Source organism: Arachis stenosperma, chromosome 6 (genome assembly GCF_014773155.1).
Source record: "Arachis stenosperma cultivar V10309 chromosome 6, arast.V10309.gnm1.PFL2, whole genome shotgun sequence".
NCBI classification, from domain to species: domain Eukaryota; kingdom Viridiplantae; phylum Streptophyta; class Magnoliopsida; order Fabales; family Fabaceae; genus Arachis; species Arachis stenosperma.
Genome location: NC_080382.1, coordinates 280,645 through 287,089, shown reverse-complemented (window position 1 = coordinate 287,089; position 6,445 = coordinate 280,645). Strand labels below are relative to the sequence as shown.

At 36.2% G+C, this 6,445-nt stretch overlaps 1 long non-coding RNA gene across 6 annotated transcripts; it reads right to left on the bottom strand.

Annotated features, from left to right (window-relative positions):
• Positions 1 to 1,886: 1,886 nt before the first annotated feature.
• LOC130935114 (uncharacterized) lies at positions 1,887 to 6,127 on the bottom strand. Of its 6 annotated transcripts, none has more exons than XR_009067815.1 (5): positions 5,481 to 6,127; positions 5,180 to 5,330; positions 4,874 to 4,942; positions 2,169 to 4,794; positions 1,887 to 2,087 (listed from the first exon to the last, which is right to left on the bottom strand). It is a non-coding gene; the product is annotated as an uncharacterized LOC130935114 (long non-coding RNA). The 6 variants fall into 6 exon arrangements; XR_009067816.1 differs by having other exon boundaries at positions 1,887 to 2,264; positions 2,355 to 4,794; XR_009067814.1 differs by having other exon boundaries at positions 1,887 to 2,923; positions 4,380 to 4,794.
• Between the last annotated feature and the right edge of the window lie 318 nt (positions 6,128 to 6,445).

Sequence of the window (6,445 nt, the reverse complement as noted above, 5' to 3'; positions counted from 1 at the left end):
CGACCTAAAAACGAAGACCTAAGAAACCCAACATGATAACTCTACTTGTCAAACACCGGCCCAACCTCTTGCATACTGAATCCGACTTAAACAAAAGATCAGACTTAAGTAGGGATACTATTTATACCTGGGCAAAAACATAAGGCAGACCCAAAAATAGAGAAAGCCCAAAAGACAGCTATTGTATTACCGACCACCTGAGAAGTCGGATATAAGGCTGTAAAGTAATAACTCCCCCCTGAAGGAGTTATAACTAACCCCTAATATCTCTCACCCCCTTCCAGAAGAGAGATCTGAACAACTCATAAATAAAGGGACAGTTATCCACCATCAATAGTGGAACTACTCCAACGGTGGTTATTGGCTCATCATCTATAAATACACTGACGCACTCAGGTATACTTAAATGTCCAATACACTATAAACCTGTTTATACTCTTGCTAACTTAGGCATCAGAGTGTTTTGGAGGTACCATCCTCCATCTCCTTATAAACAACTCGGACGACGGCCACTTGACATGGACTAAGTTGGAAACCACCTCATTAACAGCTTGGACCTCACGTTCAAGCCTAAATACGATCCAGTTTAAAGTAATCCTCGGAACAGATATAATTGTGAATAAAAAATATGTTACGATTAAAAAAATTTGCTTAGTTTTTTTATTTATGAATGTTTAATAAAATTTAATATTTATTTTAATAATTATGTACTTAAAAAAAATAATTTAGGATAGAGTGAATATAAATAAAAATTAAAATTAAATAAATATAAAATATTATTCAATGGAATGTTTTAGATTAGGATAAACAATAAAAAATGCACCTACAATATTTTGTCACTGACAAAAATACCTCTTAAATTTGTTATCAACAAAATGTCTTCAAATTATTAAAAAATGTGAACATAATGTACATCCATATGAAACATTCGACGTTAATGAAAAAGAGTAATGTGACAAATGGAGAATATCAGAGTCGTCTCACTTGTCGCATTGAATGTTTCGTTAACCATGTCACATTTTTTTTTTCATTATTGGAGCATGTTTTTTTTATCACGATTAAACATTGTTATATTTTTAAATTATTTAAAAATATTTTTATCGATAACAAAATTTAAAATATTTTTGTCAATACTAAGATAATTTAAATGTATTTTTTGTAGTTCACCCTTTAAATTATATATTAATTAGGATATATAATTTGGTTTAGTCTATATAATAAAAAGCATAATATACTAGGAATGTAATCGGTTCGGTTTGGTTCGGTTTTGGATCAAAAACCAACCGAACCAAAATGATCGGTTCTACAATGATACCAACGATTCGGTGAATCGAATTGAACCGAATCAAACAGTCACCATGCTTAATCTGAATCCATACCAGACTCATCATCATCTTCTCCGGTTGGTGCAATTTTTACAAAAATAAAACAAAAAAAATCAATATAGATTATAATAGTTAAAATTTATAATTAAAATAGTGTGTGTGTGAGAGAGAATCATGTGCAGAGTAGAGAAGGGATGTAGGAGATGATAACTACCTAGTTGTTACTTGTTAGTGACAACTATAACTGCTTCGGTGATAGTACATAGAGAAACAAGGGAATAAGTTGATGTTTAAAATGTTCTGAAAGCCAGATAAGATATATCGAAAACATTGAACATAAACTATCATAAGCTCTTCCTGGTGAACCATAAAGAGTCACTTCCAATAATACAAAATATAAGTGAAACTTAGAATTATCACTTTTGAGCAAAATCTAAATACGTAATAAAACTTAATAGGAAGATAATCTCTACAACTACCAATTGCCATCAAGAATAAAAGAGCTATTTCTCATTTAAATGTTATAAATAAAGAATAATAGACAACAATAAAAAAAGAGAATAACAAGAGACAAGAGTACCAAGTACATCGATACTATTATCTGCAAATATACAAGGATACGAGATTCAACATAAAATTCATAGCACTTGCTGTACACCTAGTGGTTTCATAGATCTCTTTTCTAATTGATGAAGCCAAAAGTTCAAGATCTTCAACCATAGCATCTGTAAAGTCCAAAAATGCTTCATCACAGCTTACAGCCTACATCAAGTAGTAGTTAAGGATTAAAGAGATATCAACTAACTACTTTATGCTATGCACTTTGAGAACACCCAACAAGACCTGCTACTTCCTCATAAGCTTCAAAGTTGTATGGAAAGGTAACAAGATGGGGACAAAGAGCCTTGGTATCTCGAACAAACATACCAGCTCTGATACCTAGCAGCAACATAGAGCATAGTTTGATACCAAAAAACTGAGCAAACAATATGGATGATTGAGTTATATATAAATTGGTATATATCCAACCATAGCTACGAGCGGGGTAATTTGCAAAGGAAATCTCAGATGTTCCCTTCGAATTATTTGAGTGACATACATCTACAGGATTGTCCAACAACGCAGGTTTGTTTCTGATAACCACAGAAACGAAAAAGCAGTCTTGGGGCAGCACACACAGTATTCAAACACAACATTATTCTAAAAGTTTAAGCCCATAATGCACGTATTAGTAAAAAAAGGCAAAAAAAACTGGGATGGTAGTACTGCTCGGCGACTGGAGTGCTACTCCGCTTAGTGTTTGTTGCCACGGCTTATGATTGGACGGAGGCTTCGAGCGATGGTGGAGGGTGCGAATTGGATGATGCTTCTGAGCTTCTGGCTACACGACGGCACTGCTCTTTGCTATGCCTGTGAGTCTGCAACGGAGATGAACGGATAACTTGCGACGGCTTCGAGCGACGGTGGATGGCTTCCTTGATGGTGGATGACGCTCTCTGGCTCTCTGGCTCTCTCAACCTCTCATTCTCTCAGTCATGGCCGCATGGAGGAGGAAGAATGGAAGATGGAAGGGAAAGTGGGTGTCTGTGTGAGTGAGGCTGCATGAGTGAAAGGGAAAGAGAGTGAAGGGGTTTCAGATTTAGGCTTTTATACCTAGGTTAAACTAAGGGTAAACCAGTAAAAACAGCCATTAAAGAACATCTGCCTCAGTTTGGTTCGGTTCTGTTTCTACCAAACCAACCGAAAATCGAACCAAATCGATCGGTTTAATTCGAAAAAAAAAACGATTTTTTTCGGTTTTTCATTCGGTTGTTGTAATTTTCGATTCGATTTTGCAATATTTTTCGGTCCGGTTCGGTAACTTACACCCCTAAATATACACTACAAGAAATTACCAGAATAGCGACCGATTTGGGTGGTTGCTAAAACCATGGTCGCTAACCAGAAAGTAGCGACCAACTTTGGTCACTAAACGTTAGCAACCGATTTGTTACTAAGGCCACCAAACCCTCACCAAAGAGTATCAATCGATAAATCGATCGCTAACAAAATCGGTCGCTAAATGGTGACCAAATTTTCCGTCGCTGAATCAGTCTCTGAGTAAATCGGTCGCTAAATGGCGACCAACTTTTCAGTCACTAAATCGGTCGCTAGTTTGCGACCAGTGTTTCAGTCTCTAATTCGGTCGCTAAGTGTGGACCTGTATTTTAGCAACCAACATTTCAGTCACTAAATCGGTCGCTAATTAGCAACCAAGCATTTTAGTGACCAAATTTCCATGGCTGATCCTAATTTTTTAATTACCAACTTTTTACTAAATTTTTACACTTAGACCATCAAATATTGAAAGACCATCAACACAAAACCTACACCTTAACACATAAAAGTAAACAATACTGCAACATATGTAACTATGGAATTGCTGAGTTTTCTTTAAAATAACATATGCAACTCTGGAATCACAATGTTCTATAGCACACAAACTTAATCTTGAAAAACAGTAAGAGCATACCCCATATACAGATTACTCGACATAACCAACTGTAATGAGATTCTAAGCGAATAGAATCGTCCTGCAAAGTCCATATAAAGTTGCAAGATTGTATGTTTCATTTCTTGTCTAGTTCTTTTTCCTGAAACATGTTTTTGCAAGATTGTTTTTATTTTTTTACCTATAAATTAAAAAAAGTGTTAGAAAAGTTTTCTTAAGTAGGGTAACATAATTGTATTGCATGTTCTGTCTTGCTTTATTTTGAATAAGTGAGACACACACTTAAATCATAAGTACTAATCAAGAAACTATATATACTCTCTTAAAAGCAAAATCCATAAAAGAAATTTATCTAAATTAAAACAAAAATAGTGTTGTAGCCTCAGTTTTTGTGTTTTCCAAATTGATTCACTTTTTTCACATTTTCCTCAGTAAAACTTCGGTCCTATAATTAAGTGAATACAAAGTAAGAGTAACTTATTATTCGGGAAAAACATCGAATCAGGTTAATGCAAAGGAACCAAGAAATGATGCACACATAGAGAAAAGCATGCAGATATTACCTCCCATTCTTCAGCAAAGCAGTTCTTAGAGAACCATTAACCATATATTCAGTTACTGTTGACACAGAATCTCCTAGGTCATCAAGGACAACACCATAGAATGCCACCACATTTGGGTGGTGCAAGTCAACAAGCTTGATTGCCTCATTCCAAAGTCAACTCTTTGATGTATAAACAGATGATCAATGTAAACCATTTCATTAGTCATGGAAAAAAGGTAGGGGAAAAGGGAACTCAAAACCATTATCAATGAAAAGCAAACCATTCGCTCTTGCTCTAAAGGCTTTCTTGCAAAACACCTATCAGTAATCTGCTTGATTGCAACATCAGTGCCTCTCCATTTTCCATGATACACAGTCCCAAATGTACCAGATCCTAATTATGTAAGATTTTCAAGGTCACAATTCTTTATTACCTACAAAGGTTCCAAGTGGAAGGTGTTAGGTAAGCTGAATTGGCATAGAAGATGAAATATAACCAATAAGACAATCAACCTGCAATTCTCCAACATCTGATGCTGGAAAGCCAAAATTTGTCGTTTCTGGTTGCTTGCTCTTGATGCTCTATAGAGGAAAAAAAATATATGTTTATATTTATAATCATAATAATACTAATAAACAGCAGTGGGGAACAAGTGGAGAAAGTAATTTATTCTAGAGACATTTTCTGTAGCTAAAGCATTGAATCTTGGATAGTAAAACAAACAAAAAAGAAGTCATAAAATACAGGAATTTCAAAAGCACAATTTGACTACAAGACCCTAAACATTTATAATCAAAGGAACAGAAAACAACACTTACAATGTAAGAGAGATCAACATCAGGATCAATGCTAGCATCATCAAGCTCCTCCTCATGGTTCTGGAATGGGCATCCCTATCCATCTTCAAGTTCAGACTCCTCCATTCAGCTCCTTCCACCACCACCAAACCCTAACCCCTTCCTTGCATCCCTAATTTCCACAAAATTCATCAAAAAATAAAATTAAAAATTACACAGAAAACAATCCCTGCAACTTAAAACCTCTGCATTCAAAAGTCCCAAATTTTCCACCAAACCATTCAAATATTTGATCAAGATCCAAATGGAGAAATTGACGTACCTAAAACCTGAATCAAACAAGGAGAAGGCGAGATATCAGAAAGAAACAAAGAATTACAGGATCAGTTGCATCTGGAATTCGAAGTCGAGATTGCTCATTCGCGAGAAGGTGGACTATCTTCTCGCGCTGATTAGATATATTATCCTTCTACTAGCAACAAATGATTGTTATTTGAGGCTTCAGAATATCAAATAAATTAGTTTGAGAAGAAGTTACTAGAGAGACTGTTGTTGTTGTTGCCAGAGAAGAAGCTACCAGAGGAGGTGGCGGTAAGAAATGAACTATACGACAAGGAGCAACGGCGGATCTGGACGGCAAGACGACGATCTGCAACAAAGGAGTGAGCAGAGGAGGCGGCACGACCAGAGGAGGCGACGGTGAGAAAAGAACGACATGACAATGAGAAAGTCAAATCTGGACAGTGATGAGATGATCTGCAAACTCAGGCGATGCCAACGCCACCGAGATCTCAGAGATGAAGGCGACAACGCCAAGACCTCAGAAGATGACGGCGACGAGACCTCAGGAAACGGTGCTGCAATCAAAAGATGACAAAGAAGGCGCAGCGACGAAGAAGACGGTGTTGTGCTTCCGGCGGGTAACTCAGTCATTGTTTATAGAAGATGAGAATGGTGTGGGTGAATTGAGTTAGGGTTTGCGATGGTATTTCAGTAACTATATTATTTTAATTAGTGACCAATTTAGCGACCATTGTTTAGCGACCGAATTAGCGACCAAACAAATTTTTATCTTATTTCTTTATCGGTTGCAAAACAATCGCTAAATTAAAAAATAGCGACCGATTTTGTGACCAAGAATCCAAAGACGTTACTTCTCTTATTTTGGTTGCTAATTCGGTCGCTAAATTAAAAAATAGCAGCCGTTTTAACGACCAACTTTATTCTAGTTGTGTAATAAACTTATCGGTCACAAATTTGGTTGCTATTAGTGATCGATTTTGTTGG